Raw genomic sequence first — 21,276 nt, forward strand, 5'->3', positions numbered from 1 at the left:
GGCGCAGACATGACTCCATAATTGAGGACCATCTTCAAGCGTGCATCCTAAAAGCAATGACTAAAACATGAAACATAATACCAACACATCACAATCTGTGAAGCTCTTCTGAAGCTGTGACTTCATTTTCCCCCAGTAGTTCAGCACCTTGCCAAATCTGTGCTTCTACTGAGCTCAGGTGCCTGAGCCAAAGGAAATAAGCACGGTGTCCAGCTGACTCCGTGGTCACAGCCAGTTCACGTGGAACTCTTACATGTCTTTGAACACATCAGCACTACTCTTGTTTTATTCTCCTGCAGCTTTACATGCACTGTGCTCAGCTGTCACGTCACATCAATCAGAAAGAACAATTTTATGAGCCAGTAGGGGTCTGGCATGTTGTATCTCTCAGAACCCTTTTAATTAATTCACTAAAGTCTTTAATCTAAGGAAACAGCTTGGTAAATCTCTTCAACAAGTTTCCACTGCTTAGCAGTCTGACAGCATTAAAATAAACTAGATCTCCATGTTCTGCTTTAACCTTTTCCAAACATGCTTACCACTGAATATGGTTAAGGGCAGAAACACAAAAGAAAATTCAGTCTTAATTCCTCCATCGAATCATGTGACTTGCAGAGCTCCCAGCCCACACTCTCCTAATGAATGATGTAATGGAAGCTGGGGCCCACTAATCACTTTTGACATGAATAACTTGAATAACATGTAGAAACCTTTTTTTCCCCCTGATTTGTGTCAAGTAAGCTTAGCTTTTCCATATTTAAGCAACTTCTCAAGCTCCACACTGACAAGAGGTTAGGGCCTACTAGTTAAGTAAGTACACTTTTTTTCCCCCGAAAATCTTAAGTGATCCACATTCCAAGGTCAAGAGAGCCTGCGTCTGGTAAAAGGGCTGTAGGATAGACACCTCCACACTAAGCTTCATTGGTGAAATGAAGTCATTGTGCTACAGGGTATCCTGGTATTTTCCTTATGTGCATAATAAGGAACATGCCATGTTCATTCATTTAACCAATATTTATTGAGTGTTTGCCATGAGCAAAGCACTTTGGAGGATATCAAGGTAAATAATACTAATGGCTATCATTTAATAGTCCCTATTAAATCCTAGATCCTTTAAAATACACAACACTGCAAGGAGATCGACTCCATTTCACTGCAGAATAAAATAGGGTCTCTACATATGAGGAGTTTACATTTCACAAAGATTTCTAGTATATAGCATGGTACAGACTATACGTATACATAAATGCTGTTTCTGATGAAATTGACAGGTATGTCAGATTGTTTAATCTGTAATACCCAACAGTATTCTGAGCTAAGCACTCCTCGAATGTTTGTTGACAGTACCAACGGGGAAAGAGAGAGACATTCTACCCACACTAAGAACAGCATGGCAAAAGACACTTAAAATGCATGTAGCAATAAAGCAATATTTCCTAAATCTGAATAAGGAGAAACTAGGTAAATTACCTACCCATCAAGAGTTTTCAAAAATAATCCGAATTAAACCTGGGCTGAGTTAGGTATAATCTTACCCACTTTTAGACGGGACATCTATTAGAATGAAGTAAAACAAAACCTCAAAGTCATAACCCATGGAAATTGTTCATTACTTACCAGGGTGATGGTTTGGGGAGTCGGCCTCCACTGGCAAAATTACTATCACATCAAAATCTTATTCTATGTATCTGGTGAGGGTAGAGGACACAGCCTTGGAGACTGATCTTGGGACCTTTCAAAATGTAATTTACATCTAAATTAATTTGAGAGAGAAAGGAAGTAAGAAAAACTCTTTTTTTATATCGCATTTTAATTTTTCCTCCAGGTCACCTCTTCTTCTGCACTCTTAATATGGCTCCCTTCACGCAGTCTGAGGCCAAGAGAGCATCATGACAAAAAGAAATGATCAATAAAAAAGACGGTTCTTGACAACCCAAGCCGACTCTAGGGTTCGGGAGACCAAGGCCCCATCCTCAACTCCCCGGCAGCCAGCGCCCCCTCCCGGGCGGCGGGTGCGCAGCAAAGGAGCGCAGGCGGCCTCTGTCCTTTGCAGGACTTCAGGGCTTTCTTCCCACCCCCGCCTCCGGGTCCCTCCTGCCCCGTCCTGCCCCCGCCGCTGGCGCTTCCGCGTCCGCGTGCCGCCCAGCCCCGGGCGTTCGCCGCACCAGCTGCACCGGCCGGCGCTGCCCACCCACCCACACGTCAAACGCCCTCTTTTCCCCTGAAAAGTTTCAACACTATAGGGACTATTTTCTTCTAATGTAACCTTCCACCAAAGTGGAGGGAAAAGTTGGAGGCCGGAGAAGGGCTGGGACGCTGCGGGGGTCCTGGATTTTAAAAAAGAGGTCACTCTTCCGTGAAAATGAATAATTGCGCCTCCAAGCCAGAGCTTGGTTTGTTAGGTCAATTGTAAAAGGTGCACGATGATGCTAAATATTTAAGATGAGTTTTTTTTTTTATTAATATATAGTAAAATAGATTGCACTAGACAAATGGTTCTTGTCTTCGGACCTTGCAGTTCTTTCTATTGATTCTCATCTGTCCCCTTCCTTCCCGCCCCCTCCCAAATCCTTATGTTCAGCTATAGACAAAACAAGATCCCCTGGGAATGACTTCTTAAATCCTAGAGACAAAAGTCAAACCTAGAAACTGCTCTTCTGGGAAGTTGGCTGAATTCTGTCCATATTCTGGATGGGTAAACTCACCTGCAGAAATATTTAATGATTAGGAAAACCCAATAGGCCTGTATTTTTCAGATTATGAGTGGCAAAATCAGTTTGGCAAGGAGTATTAGGGAGGGAGGAAGGGAGGAAGAAAGAAAGGGAAGAAGGGACAAGGGAAGAAAGGAAGGAAAAGAAAGGAAGGAACCGGCATAAAACAATAGAAAAACATTACATAACTAAGGATCAATATTCTTTCATGGGAGCTTCCCTGGTGTCACAGTGGTTAAGACTCTGCCTGCCAATGCAGGGAACACGGGTTTGAGCCCTGGTCCAGGAAGATCCCACATGCGGTGGAGCCTGCGTGACTAGAGCCCGTGAGCCACAACTACTGAGCCTGTGCTCTAGAGCCCACGAACCACAACTACTGAGCCTGCGTGCTACAACTACTGAAGCCCGCGCGCCTAGAGCCTGTGCTCCACAACAAGAGAAGCCACCACAGTGAGAAGCCTGCGCACCTCAAGGAAGAGTAGGCCCCGCTCGCTGCAACTAGAGAAAGCCTGCGTGCAGCAATGAAGACCCAACACAGCCAAAAGTAAAATAAAGAAATTTATAAAAATTATATATATATTCTTTCGTGAAACCAGTATTAAGAAAGAATACTGTCTGTGTGCATGTACCGAGTCTAGATGTAGAATATATTTCTTACTGTGTGTTATGGTCAAAAAATGTTTGAAAACCACTGCACTAGACAATGGGATTATTTTAGGAGGCTTTGATTAGAAAGGTTTGAAAAGTCATCTAATTTATTCCTCTATACTTAGACAGTATTTTATTTAAAGAATAGGCCAGAATTAATTATCCTTCTTGCCTATCATCTTCCCATCTCAACATATGCTATTAATGGTTTGTGAATAATTTGTTTCTTGAAAACTATTATTTCAGTAAAGAAAGCTATAGCTTAAAATATGAAGGCAATTCTGCCAAGCTCCTCTTTTCTCTATGGCTCCTCTATTACCCTGTGACCCCAGGGCCATGGACACATTCCACATGTGTCTGAAAGCACTGTCTGCAGTGCAGTCCTGGAAGCTTGGGTTGCTGGAATATCATGTACTCAAGTACTCCTGTGGATCTATTTTATTTTTATGTTTACTTTAAAATAAACATTTAAAAATAAAATAAAATAAACATTTTTCTCTTTTCCCTAATTATTTATTAAAAATTTTTTATCATCCTATTTAGGTCATATGAAAGCCTGAAGTGATTGAATTTGACTTTGTCCCTTCTCAGTAGGGGAAGCTCTCTTTTGTGCTAATCAGGGCTGTGGTCTGTGACTGAATTTTCCATCTTTGCCCCCATTACACACACTCACTTCATTCCTGCCATTTTCATTTGTTCAGCAGTTGGATCAGAAGGCCCACGTGAATATGCAGGTGAAGGTGCTGATGGTAGGGAAACACTTTTCATTGTCAATAGTGGGCCACTGGCCCAGTAATAACAACAATAAAATAATAATAAAAAGAATTATTATTAACACTTATATTTATCAACATTTATTTATCAAAACTTTTCTGTGCTAAGCAAATTACATGCATTAGGTCAGTGAATTCTCCTAATAACCCTACCTCATAGTTGAAGAAACTGAGCTTAGACAAGGGTAAGTAATGTGCTAGTTAGTGCCTGGCAGGACTCTTTACCCACTGCCCGTCTCTCCTTTCATTTTGTTTCACTGACTCCCTGAATATTGGATCTGAGTGTTTTCCTCCAAAGACCTCTTGCCTAAAAGGCGATTGTGATATCAATGAGATAGTTTATGTTCCTTGAAGTCATGCCTTGTTAACTGGCATCTGAAGTGCACCAGACACACTCCACAGATCTTGTTTACCAGGCAAGGGGGGGGGGGTCATTGCAAACGTGGATGGAGGAAGGGGAGCCCCTGGGTAAATTGTTTACAAAGCTGTGCACAGATATGCTTTGGGAGAGAAGAAGAGCAAACACTGCGAACTTACTTAACTGGTTGTTATTTCCTCTACATGTTCATCATGGGTCAGGGTTGCTATTCAGCTAGTTGTTCAACATTCTGAGTATCAACCCTGGCAGTAAACCTTGGCATTTGACCTGTCGGGGTCATGGGGCATGACCCATGTCGGGGTTGGAGCTCTATGAAGGAGAGGAACAGCGGATGGGAAGAATTTTAGTGCAATTAGAAAAGTAATCTTTTTTTTTCTCTCTTTTTTTTTTTTATTCAGTACGCGGGCCTCTCACTGTTGTGGCCTCTCCCACTGCGGAGCACAGGCTCCGGACGCGCAGGTCCAGCAGCCATGGCTTACGGGCCCAACCGCTCCGCGGCACGTGGGATCTTGCTGGACCGGGGCACGAACCCGCATCCCCTGCATCGGCAGGCAGACTCTCAACCACTGCGCAACAAGGGAAGCCCAGAAAAGTACTCTTTTGAAAAATAGCATGCTTTCCTTTTTCCCTTTCTCAGAAAATGACTTTATCCTTAGTTGGCCCTTGGCATCCATCCGCCCCGGGGGGAAATAAGGATTTGTTACAGAAGGAATGGGGAAAAAATAGTGAGATATTTGGCTTCTGACATTCAACATAGGATTTTATAGCAAGACAAGAACTTTCTAAGCCAGGTTAGTGGCTTGAAAGAGGATTTCCTAAATTCCCTTTAAAAAAAAATTCCTGTACCTCCCTGAAGAGCCCAGTTTGGGGAACTTAACCCAGGGAGTTCTCCCAAAGGGTATGACTGCCAGGTCATGTTGCCTGTGCTCAGTGGTAGAAGGAGATGAAGGCAGGCAAGCCTGTGTTTTGGGCCCTGGGGGGATTCTGGGAAGAAGAAGGGGAATCGAGAAATAGGGGGAAGGGGAAAACTGTCAGATGTGTGTCCCAATTTCTCCTCTCCAGGCTTCTGTGTAGAGATGACAGAGGTGTATCGTATATTTGGAGGGAATAACAGGGACTGATCCTATTTGGGCCCCTGTGAGGAGGCCCAGAACGCTGTATTCTCCTCTGTCACACCAGGTAAAGGTGTAGTCAGGCAGGAGGCCTTGAGGTGTAGCTTTCTTGGGAAAGCCACAGTGAGAGCCATAGTGGCTGAATGTCTGACTGAGGAGCTGGCTGGAGGGGTGACCTTAAGGGGCAAGGTGACACTGCAGTGAAGACTGCAAAGGGAACACCCCCCTCTGCCACACTGGGGCCACGGCCAGATGAGCCTCATAGACAAATGGGAGAAGGACCCATAGAGTCAGAGAGCTGAGGGGGAGTAGAGGAAGAGCCACAAGGCCTGAGCACTCTAAGGGAGGCCAGGTCCCTTATATCCACATGGTCTTGAACCACAAATTTCAGCTGCAAACACCAGCAGGGCAAGCAGTGGCCAGGTGGAGAGGCACATTGCCCCAAAGGCCAGAGGAGTCAAAGAACACTTGGGGGATCTCTGGATTCTCTCCTTTGTCATGTGTTTGCATAAGCTATGCTGTCCCCTGATATACTTGGAGAAAAGCTGGGGAAGAGGGTGAAAGTCTGAGAATGCTGAGAAAACTGAGTGTTATCTTCATCAACAGAATGAGTGTTACCTAAAGGAATCATTTAAATTATTTGATGAGACTTTACTTTCTCTTTTGCTTTTCATTAAATTATTTTAATAATTGTGAAATACTTAAGAACCACAAGAAGTAAGAAGTCATATAAGGAACCTATGTACCTACCACTCAGGACAAAAAATAAAACATTACAAATACAGTTAAAATTTCCAGTGTATCACTCCACAAATGCCACTTTTATTAGGTTGAACAATATGAAATTGCCAATATTTGATTGTTTTGTACCTACCAAAAAACCCCAGTAATGTTATATGTTTCAACCTGATATTTATCCTTTATGGATTTGATCAGTACCTTGATCATTCTGTTGCCCACTTAGAATGTTTTTCTTCCTTTCTCTTACTTATCCACATCCTACCTGTGCTTCAAGACAAGATCTGAGCCCTACTCCTTTCAAGAAGTTTTCACTGAAGACTTGAGCCTGCATAGAGCTTTCCTTTTTCTTTCTAGAAAGTACTGTCTCACACAGCATAATTTTATATGTCATATTCTTTCATTGTCTGGATCACATGAATTAGCACTTGGCGATATTATGTTACCTGTTATGCTGTTTTCTTAATTAACGTGTAGAAGAAATAAAAGGATTTGACTCAATGTTGGTGGATTAAAGACAATATACAGCTTATTTCTTGGAAGTTATTAGTTCCAGTAATTTTATAAAAGATGCTTGAGCCCAACACCCAAACTATTTAGGAGAGATACCTTAAGGGGAGAATCTGGAAAAGAATCAGAATAGGGATCCTATCATCCATGAGTGTAGTCCAGTTTTATCATGTCCCATAAAATACTTATAGTATGCTATAGGATATCTTAAGAACTAATAATAGGGATGTCCCTGGTGGTCCAGTGGCTAAGACTCCACGTTCCCAATGCAAGGGGCCCAGGTTCAATCCCTGGTCAGGGAACTAGATCCCACATGCTGCAACTAAGAGTTTGCATGCCACAACTGAGACCCGGTGCAGCCAAATAAATAAAAAACATAAATATTTTTAAAGAAGAACTAATAATAAAAGCCACTATTTATGGAGTAACTAATATAAGCCAGGTGCCCTCCTAGGTATTTTATATACTATCATATCTATTATACAATAACCCTGCAATGTAGGTAATATCAAGCTCTATCCAGTTAACCATAATGATTCCCATTCTTAGCCATAAAAGTGGTCTGGGGGGAGCTTCCCTGGTGGCGCAGTGGTTGAGAGTCCGCCTGCCGATGCAGGGTACACAGGTTCGTGCCCCGGTCCTGGAGGATCCCACATGCTGCGGAGCGGCTGGGCCCGTGAGCCGAGCTTGCACGTCCAGAGCCTGTGCTCCGCAATGTGAGAGGCCACAACAGTGAGAGGCCCACATACCGCAAAAAAAAAAAAAGTGTTCTGGAGTAATTTCTTTCTTTTTTTTAAATCCAATCTTTATACCAATGTATTTATCAGTATAGTTAGGCCATGCTGAATTAACAAATTAATCCTGGAATCTCAATGACTTAGCACAATAAAGGTTTTTTGTTGTTGTTCTGGTTAAGTCCAATGTATTTTGGGAAACTCACTAGTTCAGCTCTCCTCCCTGGGGTGACTCAGGGATCTAGGTTGTTTCCATCTTGTGGTCCTACCGTTTCTCTAAATGGGAAGAGAAGAGCCACATCAACCTTTAAGTGCTTTAAGTGGGCTGGGAGTCACCAATCACACTCATATTCCCATTTGTCAGGACTCAATCTTGAAGCCCTACCTCAAGGCTGGGAAATGCAGAGAGTACATGAATATTCAATGAGTCACAGCCAATGAATCAGGTAAATGGGGCCAGGCGTCCCATGAGGGTCACTATATTTGCAGTGTTGGAGAATCAGAGATAACTTCCTCAATTCCAAAGGTATCAATTCAACTGGCTGAGGTAGCTAGACTATCTGATAATCTTTCAGGTCTTAGAGGTTATTGGACTTTCACAGATATTGAATAACATTTTGGGCAAAGGTAAAGGAAGAAATAAAATTATAATAGTAACAATAGTAATTAATAATAATAAGCCACTTGTCAGAATGAGAAGAATCTCTAGTTCTTTGGGCACACATGTTCATATGATTATTGAGAGGCTATCATTTCTTTGGGAACACAGGAAGTGAAGCATCTTGTCCAATGAGCCCAGGCCTGAGGTTCTCTCCCTGGGGTTCATGCACTGGCACATGAATGGGCTTTAAGCCTGAAAGTGTTTGCAAAATTTTGTGTATATGCACAAATGTGCATCTTTCTGGGGCAGATTATCCATAGCTTTCATAGAGATTTTCAAGGGGTTCATAATGCGGAAAAGGTTAAGATTCACTTCTCTAGACTAGGAATAAGTTCTCTGAATAGGAGAAGCAGAGATCAGAGGCTGCCAGGAAGCAGGTGCATAGGAAAGAGGAAACTCATATTCGCACTTGACTCATAGTACTTACACACCAATGCATTTACACTCAAACCTAGAAGCGAGAATTATTTCCTGGATGAATGAAGGTTAAATCATTTTCCTCCTATTAAATGATTTTAAATTGGTGAATCTTGGCACTCTCACATTTTCAGATTTTATTACCTTTACGTTTCAGGCAATAGAAACGGCATTAAAAAATGAATCCTTGGCTATCACAGGAGATGGCCTCCTTGCTACCTCTAACTCTTACTGTACATACTCAACAATAAGAAGAGACCCAAAAGGATCTGACCACTTAACTACACCAGAAAATTTTTTAATTTAATTCTGGAGGATACCTCAGTCTCCTCATCTGTAAAACAATGATATTAATCCTCACGTCCTTCAAAAGAATGACTCGTTGTTTAATGTCCACAGTTGTGTTATGGAAATTATTAATGACTACAGTAAAATACAAACACCGCTAAATTAGAATAAGAATGTATCCTAGACAAAAAAAAATTTTCAATCTCTTATAATGAACAAGCCACATAAACAAGTGTGTCCATAAAATAATCCAATTCATTTTTCCATGAAGTTTTATGGAATCAGTTTAATTACTTGATAATCATACCTGCTCAACTCCAGAGCAACAACCTAGATGAAACAAGTATAGGTTTGCTTCTGAGTATCTCTTAAATAATATTAATTTAATTCAAAGTTTAACTAAATTATTATCTTCCATGAAATCATATAGCAACTCACTGAGAAGTCTTGATGACAGATGAGATTGCTGCTCATGCATTTCTTGAAAAATATATTTTGAAGACAGAGACCTTCAATTGCTTCTTGCTGAAAGCTAATGAGGAATTCTTCTTTGAGAAACCCAGGCTGAAAACTTCCTCCAGCTATTTCTCACCTCCCTAGAATTTTCTGATCCCCTAGGAGAGCCTCAGCTCCTCTAAACATAAGGAGTTAACAAACAATATTCTTAAATACAATCTACAACAGCCTCCAAGTTCCCCATTTTTTATTTGACACTGGTCAAACATAGATCTTCACTTGTCCTTTATTTCACAATGATTTCCCTGCAAGCTAGGCATTTCCATGTCTCCTTCCCACTCCACATGTTGACTTCTTTAGACTCCCGGGCTCAGTGCAATCAGTTGTCAATCTTTTTGAGCTGGGAGATGCTCAGGTGGTGAAAATGTTTCCACTGTTTTTCTAGCTTTTCCAAAATGAGTAGCTCCCTTTGAGCTCTTGGTTTTGATGACCCTAAGTGTGTTCTGTAAGAGCGGGATGCTCATTTTTAAGGAAACCTGGCATTGGCCCCCACGAAGGAGTCAGAGATTGGGTCTGTACATTAACAAAGTGACAGCAGAGGAGCACCCATGGCTCACTACTTCAGAAGACATGTTGAAATCATTTGTGTCTCTGCCTTGACACTCTCCAAGTTACAGGTGGTTCCAATTTTCAGCTCGTGGCAGAAACCATAAGCCAAGGAAGCAAATAAGTGTTTCTATAAACTGTTGAAAAGAAACACTCTCCTGCTACCTAACTGTGAAATGCCCAACTTGGGACTTCCATTAACTTTTGACCTTCTTTCTTAGAAACCCATATGGAGAGGATTCAGTTTTTCTAAGTTGGCTACCGAAGACTTGGGTAGCTTTTTAGCAGCAGTATTAGGGTCCCAATTTCTTCAATATACCACACTGGATTGGCTTTCAGACCCCAGCCCAATATGTTATAGAGGTACATGTGAATTGATTTCTAGGGATTTAATCCAGGTTATTTGTTCTGCTGCTTTGGTTCTCCCATCATCATCAAGATGGTTCAAATACAGGAGACCACAAGTATCAGTTCTATTATTTCACTCTAGAAACTTGTGTGTTAGCAGATGACAACAAAATGTTCCAAGACTGTCCAAATGAATACAGGCTCTCCCTCTTCAGCTAGGAGGATACGTTTCTGGAAATGGGAACGCTAGCTATAAAGCCTTTTTTGAGATGCTCTGGTGTTGCAGGGTGGTAGAGTTTTCTTCAAATGCTCTGAACTTATAGATGTCTCTGCCCCTGATTTCTTCCAGCTATCAGTCATTCAACTGTTGATCAATCTTCCCAGGCTGTGGCACAGTTAGGATACCTTTTACAGTGTCAAAGAACTTATTCCATTCCCTGATTATCTGTTGATCTTTACCCTTGTTTCCTGAATTCTTTCCTCAAAGATGACTCCAATCCCTGCAAAACTCCCATTTTAACATTCAGCAGGATATCCTTCCTTTATTTTTTTGTGGCAGGCATAGCACCATCACTCACACACATTTTGTTAGCCATTATGGGTCAAAACTGTCTCCCAGGGCACAAACTCAACTACAGAAAAATAGGTCACAGAGAAGTAAACAACATATTGCAGAACTCACTCAGCAGCTCCACAGCTCCCACCGTGGTCCAGGCCACCATCATCTCTCACCTGAAAATTGCAATAGCTTGCTAACCTTGCCCCTACCAGTTATTCTCTCCAAGCGGCCAGAGTGTTCCTTTAAAGATGTTTCTCAGGTCATGCCACTCGTTGGCTCAAAATCCTCCAGGGACTTCACTTTCACTAACAGTAAAACCTGAACTTGGCTTCACCTTCTTCAGGTCTGTGCTCAAATGTCACCTTAATGACAAAGCCTTCTCCAACCACCCTCTACCCCTGTACCACACTCCCAATTCCCTGTCCTGCCCTTTTCCCCATCACAGCACCTATCACCATATCACATATTATATATTCATTTATTTGTGTGGCAGATTGTATTCTCCAAGATGACCACAACAAGATTTCACATTCCACATACTTTTCTTACAATGTGATGTTTCTACTACTCCCTTTGAGAGATGTTTCCCATCCCTCTTGAATCGAAGTGGGCCTGTAACTGTTGTGGAAGCGATGCTATGTGACATCTGAGGCTAGGTCACAAAAAGCCAGACAACTTCTGCCTGGTCCTCTTGGGGCACTAAATCTTGGAACTCAGTCACTATAATATGAGGAAGCCTAGGCCACATGGAGAGGCCAACAGCTCACTGTTTTGACCAACAGCCCCAGCTTCAGTCCAAGCCAACAGTCATCATCAACTTCTAGACTTTTGAGGAAGCTTTTGAGATGACTTCAGCCTGAGCCACTGCATGAGACTCCAAGTGAGAACTGTTTAGCTTAGTCTAATCACCTCCCAGAACCGTGAGAGATAATAATAAAATTGTTGTGCTAACCCACCAAGTTTTGGGACCATTTGTTATTCTGTAATAGATATTGGAACAATTTATGTGTATATTGTATGTCTCTCCTCACTAGAGTATAAGTTTCATGAATTCAGGGACTTTGTTTTCTTTGTCGTTGCATTCCCAGCATCTAGAACAGTGCCTGGCATATAGCAAGTATTCAATAAATATTTGTCGAATAAATGAATACATGCATGATGCATTTTCAGTATGCTATGCTAATGGTGATTGGTCAGTGGTAGATGGTACAATCTGCTGGGCTAGAGCTCATTGGCAGAGAGCATAAGCTGGCACTTAGAGCATGCCAAAATATTTTTCACCAAGAATATTTCAGAGGCAAATGACATTATAATGAATTGAATTATTGCAGGAAAGCATAAAATAGGATTAGAGCTTCATGCAGAATGTCTTTTGATGATTGATTCCATAATCCCAGCATGGGCTTTTCCAGATCAGGTCTGGAACGGTTTCAGAAGAATTTTCAGAAGGCTCAGTGGTTCTTCCAATTCAAGTAATAAAGTTCTTCCTAAGAATGACTAGTTGAAATCCTTCTCGTGTTTTTGAGATGTATGAAATGGGATGATGAAAATGGGTGGTGGTGTGTGCATGCCCACGGGTGCACAATTTGGAATGCTTACCTCCACTGCCTATTTTCATTGTCTGGTGGTTTGGAGTGTGTACCTAGAGAAGGAATAAATGTGGTTGTGCATCTCCCCAGTCTTGCACCAAGTACCTTGATTTAGCATTTGGTTTGGAGCAAATATTTGCGTATTGCTTAAAGAGCAACAATATCCTCAAATATCTAAGGAAAATACTAAAATTTTATCATCACTTCAGGAGGTAATAAAGGAAAAAATTTCTTAGTTACTTGGAAAAGAGGTTAGTTTTTGTTTGAGGAAAAATAACAGGAGGATAGTCTTTAATGGACAGAGCAATTTCTTTGGGCCAGTCCGCCTCAGCCTTGATTGGAGCAAAAAGCACAATTGTGGAGTCTACAGTTTCTTTGAATTGAAGATCTCTGCTGAGTCTATTCATCTCAAAAAAGTTTCCATACATGAACTACCTTAATAAGCAATCATGGGTGACTTCCTTCCAGAATTCAGAAGGGTTCAGGGTAAAAATGGCTTTTAAAAGTTCTTCACTTAAAGCTACCTGACCGAATGTCTCTTGAAGAAGAACGAGTGCCATTTTGATGCCTTTGTTCCAATATCAGTCGTTGGTGCCATTGGGCCTCACCATCTGGCCTGTGGCATAAGGTTCCCCTTTTCATTAGGTATAAGCCTTGAGTGGAAAGTGTGGAGATTCCCAAAATTTCCTTGGAAAGTCCAGGGAAGTATTTTCTTTGGAAATCCCATCTTTCTCACCAAAATTTAAATATTGCTTCTGGGCTAATTATTTTTCATTTCATTTTTTAAAAAATTTTATTTATTTATTTATTTATTTGCAGGCCCAGACAAACTTGACTAGAAAAGAAGCCCGGGCAGGGGTTAGGATGAGCACAGCACATGACGTGCCACGCGCTCCAACCAATTGAAAAACCACGAAAGGGGGAGGGCGGAAGTGACGAGCCGTATCCCTCCGCGGGGCGAGAGGGTCGGTGGGGGGAGTCGGCGTCTCTCTCCCCCGCGCCAGCTCCCGTACACGGAGCCGCATTCCTTGGCCCCCCCGCCCCCCTCCCTCGGGGCCCCCCCGCCCCCCTCGGGAAAAAAATCCACCCCAAATCACTCGAACCCGAGGGAGGTTTCCTTTCACCCTCGGGAGACGCGCTTTCAACGGTTCCCTCTTCTTCGTCTCCCCCCAAGCCCCCGTCCCCTCCCCTGCTCCCACCCCCTTCTCCCGGCGCCGGGTGCAAGGTCCCTTTAAGGCGACGGCGCCTTCCTCGGGTCAGACTACCGGCGGCGACGACCACGGGAGGTGAGTGAGCGAGCGAGCTTTCTCTCTCCCCACCCCCCTTCTCCCGGGGGTTCCGTTATCTTTTCGCTCGGCGAGGCGTTCCGAAGCGAGACAATGAGAGGGGGATGGGGCGGGAGCGCGAGGGGTGGGGGCGGGGGCCCGGTGGCGCGCGCCCCCGCCCCCCTCGAGTGGCGGCGCGGCCCGCGGCGGCGGGCGTGGGGTGCGGCGCGCGAGCGCGTGTGTGAGTGCGTGCGCCCTGGGAGCCGCGCGGCGGGCCGGGCAGGCCCTTGTCTGCCTGCCGGCCGCCCCCGGCGCCTGCAGCGGCGCGCGCGCGCGCACTCGCGGTCCACGGCCCCGCACACACCCGACGTCCACACGCACACCCGGCGCGAGGCGTCTCGGAGGAGTGGGCGGGCGCGGGCGCGGGCGGCGGCCCGCTGGGGAAGAGGCGGGGGCGCGGGCGGCGGCGAGACGGCGGGGCGCGGCGGGAGGGGAGGGCGAGGCCGCGCTGGGGAGGTGGGCGGGAGGGGCCGTGGGCCGACGTCCCCCGGGGGTGGGGATGGTGCTCGGCCGTCCCCGCGCCACCCCCGCCGGGGAACGAGTGGGGCGCTCTTTTTGAGCGCGAGGAGGAGAATGAGTGATTGCTTAGTCTCTCCCTTGTGTTATGTAATCCCCGCTCGGTCGTATAGTACACCCGAAGCCTTAGTGCACCGCGGTTTACAGTCTCCTCCCCCGGCTCTAAAATTTTGGGGTGGCGCCGTGATTTATAAAATGGGATGTGGCGGAAAAAGCTTTATTTTCGTATGGTTATATCCTGCCGCGGTGGGCGCCATGTTTATCCCAGGGACTATTTTCTCTAGATTCTTAGCACCTTCTGAAAAGGAGTGATGTTGATCCACCTGCTTTCTCTCCATTCTGCGAGTTTTCCTGATTTCCTCTTCTGTCAGACGCGGGATTCTCTCAAATTGTTAATAATACTGGACGTTTCTCTCATTGTCTTGGATATTTTCAGCTCAGAAAAAGGTAGAGCTGGAAAGAGTAAGTCGTTTAGCCCAGATCTCTTTTTCGAGATGGAAATTGAGATACAGGTGTCCTATCGGAACAGCCGTCGTTCTGTTGCAGACTGTGGCCCAGCCCTCTACACTCTTTTAGAGACCTCCCACCGCAGCTCAAAACCCCACAGAAGTACAATTTCACTTTCAAAGGAATTTTCCCATCTAGATGAAGGGAAACGGCGGGGCCGGGGGGGGGGGACTGCTTCTTGGCGAACGACATTGAATTTTGAGACCCCTTGCTTTTGGAACTGGGAATTGGACTTTGAACTACTTAGCACAATTGTTCTTAACTTCGGGGTGCATAAAAAGTACCTTGCAGATCGCTAAAAGTGCGGTTTGGGGGGGCCTCATCCCCAAGCTTTTTTGGATGGGATGGGGAGAGGGGTATCATCTCTACATTTTTAATCTGCAATCCTTCAGCTGAGACTGATTAGGGTAACCACCATATTGAGTTTTTGATCCAGCATGAAGGTGCGCAGACTATAATCTTCGAACAATTAAGTGGCAATCTGTGCCCTTGATTTCCTTCCCCTTTCATATATTACGGTTATAACGTACCAGCTATGCTGATGTATCTCAAACTAAAGGAACTAACAGAATGAAGACTCTTGGGATGAACAGAATTTTGTTAGTTTCCACCCCCACCTTGAACCAGTGGCATAATCTAGAAAAGCAGTTCCCAGAATGTGGTCTGCTGACCCCTGGGAATCCCCTCTGGCCCATTCAGGAGAGCTTCGAGGTCATAACTGTTTTCAAAATAATACTGAGACACTGTTTATCTTTTTCACTGACATTTGCACTTATGATCCAAAAGCAACACTTGATAAAACTACTGCAGGAAACTCTATACTTACTTGAGAATGTCCTTGATGAAGCAGTAAAAATAATTAGTTTTATTAAATTTCAGCTCTTTAGTACATGTCTTTTTAATTTATAAGAGTCTATGACCAAATGGGAAGTGTGCTTGAAGCACTTAACACCGCCTGCTGAGGTAGATCTTTGTTATAAGGAAAGGCACTTCAGAGATTTAGTTGTGAGTTACTTGTTTCCTGGAACAGCATTGTTACTTGAAAGAACGACTGATAAACTACAGTTTTTGACACTTGAGTGTTTGTGGATGTTTTCTTGAAAAAAGTGTGAGCTTGTCACTTCAAGGAAAACGATAGTATTTGTTCCCAGTGATAAAAATTTGAGAGTGAAAATTAGAATTTTTAAAAAGTTGATACCTCAACCGTAACAACTTCCTGGTACTTGAAAGACTTTTCTTATAATGTCAGTTTTAATGACTGTGGTTTTTTTTATATTGTATGATGAAATGTGTCAATAGTTGGAAGATAGGCATAGTTCAGTAAATCTGTATTTTCCAAATGACCATTGCATGAAGTCACCATGAGTAAGAAATCATTTCAAAATTTAAGGTACATCAATGGATTTTAACATAACATTCATTGATAGGGTTTCAGGTTCCAAGATGCAGTTATCCTTTAAGAAACTATCATTTGTCTAGTTTTAGTACTATATCAATATACAAACTATCTGAAAAGGTTTTTAGAATACTTTTCCCTTTTTCTATCTGTGTGACAGCAGATCTTTGTTATATACTTAACCAGAACAACATAGAACCACAGACTGAATGCAGAAGCAGTTATGAGAATCAAACTCTTAACCTAGACATGAAAGATTTGCAAAAATGTAAAACAACGTTATTTCACTCTTTGGGGGAAAAATAGTAATTTTTAATTGAAAATGTTATTTAAGTTAACATGTAATGGGTTTGTTTTTGAATATACTGATAAGTATTTACATTTTTTATGATTTAATTTCTAATGTAAATATCAAAAGGTAAAGTCCACATAAAAAAAAGCTCTTTGGGATCCTTAATAATTTTAAGAGTGTAAGGGGGTCCCAAGACCAAAAACTGGGTCTGTCCTGTCCTTCTCCTTAAATCATCCAAATCTGTCTCCCTATAGAAACTTCCGGAGAATTCAGAAATGTTGGAGTTAATAATGGAAGAGGCAATGACTTGGGGAAGAATTCCAGAGCAAAAAAAGCTTAGTAAATGTCCCAGCCAGGATTCAAACCAGCTGTAACCTAGGGCAAGTTACTTGAACTCTCTAAACTTCGTTTTGACCTTATCTGTAAAATGTATTACTTAGGGTATATAGTGAGAATTAATTGTGATAATGTAAAGTGCATAATGCCTGTTATTAGATCATAGTAAAATAAAATGTATTCCAGATAATGTTTCAGTCTTTATTCTCCATATATGTCTTTTTGTTGAAAGTGGAGATTTCTGATTTAAATTACAAACCCTAGAGCTGGTGGTGTCTTTGTCATAATATCAGTATGGTAAGACTTTGATAGATTCTTTGGCAATCTGGTTTGTGATAATAAGCCATATCCACAAAAACGTATTTTTACATGTAACTCCAGAGGAGGAGAAAGGACTAATGTTTTACTAGTATTTGGCAGAGTTAAATGAAATTGAGTAGAAATGGAATTTAGACAACATACAACTGTCAGTGAAGAAGAACTTTTCTTGGGAGAAGAACTGAATATTGTACCCTTTAAAAATAGGAAACTTAGGGCTTCCCTGGTGGCGCAGTGGTTGAGAGTCCACCTGCCGGTGCAGGGGACATGGGTTCGTGCCCCGGTCCAGGAGGATCCCACATGCCGCGGAGCGGCTGGGCCTGTGAGCCATGGCCGCTGAGCCTGTGCATCCGGAGCCTGTGCTCCGCAACGGGAGAGGCCACAACAGTGAGAGGCCCACGTACCGCGGAAAAAAAAAAAAAAAGGAAACTTAACTGCTCACTTCAGTTGTTGTTTTAGTAAAGAACCCATAGTGAATATATTTGGGTTCTTCTTGATAGGAGATTTGCTGCCAGATAAGTGGAAAGTATTTTATGTTTGAGAATATTAGGCAGATTATTAAGACTATTTAAGAACCCATTGTGAATATTATATGTGAGGTTCTACAGCAGTTACTGTGAGGGACAAAATGGGCCATACGGAAGACTGGGTAAATAAATGCTTCTTATTACAAGTTTAACAATAATTAGTTTTATAGCCATACTAAGTATTCAGCCCTGTAGGTTTTCTGGAATTAATCCCTTTTAAAGTCAAAAACTGAAGTAACTTGAATACAGATTTTTTTGAGGATTATTATTGTTTATTTCTAACTCAGGAGCAAGAGAGTGGTATTCTTAAATTTGTTGTTTAAGACATTTTTTCTGTTCCAAATGTTCTTTTTATCTTGATTTATGTATGAGTGGGTATGCGCTAGCAGTGAATTGAAAATGTTAGATACTGAATTCTTCATTCCTGGAGTTTACTTTAGAGCTATAAAAGAACCAGACAAATTAAAGGAATTCAATGCTTCAAGAGCCAAATCTGTCTGGAGAGTTTTGGTAGAAAACATGTTTTCCTAATCTTATTTGAGGTGAAGATAGGTAGACATTTCTGCCCATTAAATACTTCAGAGGTAGATTGACAGTTGTAACTGAGGGATTCTTTTTGCTGCTTTTAAATAAGATTGTATAAAGAGTCTCTTTGTATCTTGCTTTTCAGTTATGTAGGCTTTTACTGACTAGCTGATTTTATAGGACCTGAGTATAAGGTAGACTACCATATTTGCCAGCATTTAAGATACAATTCAGTCCTCGCTAGAAAGGTATGTATCTGGTACACCCATATTATGGATGGAAAGATGAATGCCAAAGACTTAAAGACTGTGGGAATCACTAATAGTCCCGTGTGAGTTGCAGTGTTGAGTAAAACCTACTGAGTGCACGAAAATCACGTTACCAGTGTAATTACTGCTACAAAATACAGAAACCAGATAGGTTACCAAGATGTCAGATAATCATGATGCGTTGATTAATGGAAGACGGCAGTGTTCATCTCATCTTACAGTACCTCCTTGGTAACCTGTATAACTCAACTTCGATTTATTTTTTTCTAACATTTAATTATGGTGCAACATCTTTAGAAATGTGTATATATAATCTATGTGAAAATTGCTCCTAGAAATGAGAATAAGTTAACAGAAAATTCAACCCATGAGGCTACCAGTTTGATTTAGTAAATGGCAAAAAGAAAATGGCAGAATATAGTAGAACAAAATATCACAACCACGATATGAGTAGGTAGTTATTCCCCATTACTTTTTTTCTTTTCTTTTTTAAATTTCAGCTTTATTGAGGTGTAATTGACGTATAAAATTGTATGATGTTAAACTGTACATCATGGTGATTTCATATACATAAATATTGTGAAAGGATTCCCCCCCATTCAGTTAATTAACACATCCATCACCTCACATATTTATCTTGTGTGTATGTGAACATTCTACTCTTTTAGCAAATATCAATTATAGTGTTATCAACTATAGCCACCATATTTTATGTTAGATTCCCAGACCTTGTTCCTCTGATCCCCCCAACTTTTTATTTTAAGAAAATTTCATGCGTGTAAAAAAGGTGAAAGAATACTACAAGGAGTATCTACAATGAACCCACCACCTAGACACAACGATTTTTTTTTCATAAATTTATCCATTTATTTATTTTTGGCTGCGTTGGGTCTTCATTGCTGCGTGCGGGCTTTCTCTAGTTGTGGTGAGCGGGAGCTACTCTTCACTGCGGAGCGGGGGCGTCTCTTGTTGTGGAGCACAGGCTCTAGGCGCACGGGCTTCAGTACTTAGGGCTCGTAGGCTCTAGAGCACAGGCTCAGTAGTTGTAGTACACAGGCTTAGTTGCTCCGCGGCATGTGGGATCTTTCCGGACCAGGGCTCGAGCCCACATCCCCTGGATTGGCAGGCGGATTCTTAACCACAGCCCCACCAGGGAAGTCCCGACACAACCATTTTTCATGTTGGCATATTTGATGTCTGTAAGAAAACGCCAAAATATATATTTGCTGAACCACCTGAAAGTCACAGTCATGATACTTCCACTGAACATTTCATGCATTTGCTAAGAATAAATACGTTCTCCTACATAACTCTAATACCACTATTCTTTCTAAGAAAATTAAAAATAATTTCCAAATATCGTCTTGTATCTAGTCTATATTCAAATGTTCCGGTTCTCCCCAATATGTCATTTATAGCTTTTTTATGAACCAGAATCCAGTAAAGGTTTACATGTTGCATTTTGTTACATCGCTTTAGTTTCTTTCAGTCTGGTTTAGTCTTCTCACTCTGTGTGTGGGCATGCATGTATATATACATGTGTGTGTGAGATTGACATTTTTAAACTGTGTTAGTAGTTTTATAAAATATTCCATATTCTGCACTTGTCTTATTTCCTTTTAAAATGTCCCACTTTTTGGATTTATCTCATTATTTCCTTGAGGTGCTACTTAACTTATTCCTCTACTGCTGTATTTCCTAAAAACTGTAAGTTAAATTTAAGTGCTTGGTTTGATTCAGGTTAAACATTATTGTCAATAGCTTTTGTTTGTTTACAAAAGAATAAGCCACAGACCAAACAGCTGATGACAGAGTTTGTATTATTGGCTAACATTTTTCTGTTTAAACTTATTACTGTCATAACTTTTGGCTTTGAGACATAGAGCTACTTCCGTAATTTTAAGTTTAAGCATAACAATAGGACTTTGAGAAGGACCACAGAAAGAAGTTTGCATCGTGTCATTTTGGTTCACTGCCCTCTGAGAAAATGATTGGAAAGTTGAAGAGGCAATAAGAGCTGATATATTTAGCAAAAGCAACCCACAGAGGAATAGTAAAGGGGTGAAAACCAGAAATTTTAGAAATGGAGATTTTGGGACTTTGGGAAATTATTTTCACCAAGATTATTTACCAGTTAATACTGATAGTAACCATAAATTTACAGAACTAACATCATAATGCTAAAGTTTTATAAGGAGAAATTACGTACCTAGGCAGGAACAAGTTTCACAGGTAGATCATTATAGGGTGAAACAAACTAGATGTATATGAGTTTTATAAAAATGTTTTTACTGTGTTAAGATGTAACCCTTTGAACAATTCATAGGGATCTTGTTCTCATCTTTTCTGTTGCAGAGAGGATAAATTATTTTAAAAAGAAATGAGAAAATTAACATAACATTGTAAGTCAACTATATTTCAATTTAAAAAAAAAGAAATGAGAGTTCTTTATGCATAGAACGTGGGATGATTTTTTAAAAAATTTTCCCCTTCAGAACATGGATTCAGTTTGATCAGGGTTTCTCAATCTTGGCACTATTAACATTTTGTGCCAGATATGTCCCCGTCTGTCTCGTGCATTGTAGGATGTTTAGTAGCACCCCTGGCCACTTGCCACTAGATAGATGCCAGTAGCACCCTTCCCCAACCCCACCCCTAGTTATGACTACCAAAAATGTCTCTAGACATTGCCATATGTCTTCTGGGGGCAGATTATTCCTGTTTGAGTATTACTGA

The 21,276-nt window shown here is 41.8% G+C and overlaps 2 protein-coding genes across 9 annotated transcripts in view; one reads left to right on the forward strand and one right to left on the reverse strand.

Annotated features, from left to right (window-relative positions):
• CGN (cingulin) overlaps positions 1-1,919 on the reverse strand; it is a 51,238-nt gene extending 49,319 nt beyond the window's left edge. For both annotated transcript variants that reach the window (XM_060299406.2, XM_060299397.2), the window contains exon 1: positions 1,618-1,919. The gene's annotated coding sequence lies outside the window, so the exon portion shown is untranslated. The remainder of the gene's footprint in view (positions 1-1,617) is intronic.
• An 11,637-nt stretch (positions 1,920-13,556) lies between these two features.
• Positions 13,557-21,276, forward strand: part of POGZ (pogo transposable element derived with ZNF domain) — a 48,097-nt gene continuing 40,377 nt past the window's right edge. For 2 of the 7 annotated variants that reach the window (XM_030846461.3, XM_030846463.3), the window contains exon 1: positions 13,558-13,815. The gene's annotated coding sequence lies outside the window, so the exon portion shown is untranslated. Of the gene's footprint in view, positions 13,816-14,355; positions 14,833-16,819; positions 16,946-21,276 lie in introns of those variants that run through there. The other 5 variants (XM_060299425.1, XM_060299436.1, XM_030846464.3 and 2 more) reach the window with 5 other exon arrangements.

The sequence above is a fragment of the Globicephala melas genome, chromosome 1 (genome assembly GCF_963455315.2).
Source record: "Globicephala melas chromosome 1, mGloMel1.2, whole genome shotgun sequence".
Taxonomy (NCBI): Eukaryota; Metazoa; Chordata; class Mammalia; order Artiodactyla; family Delphinidae; genus Globicephala; species Globicephala melas.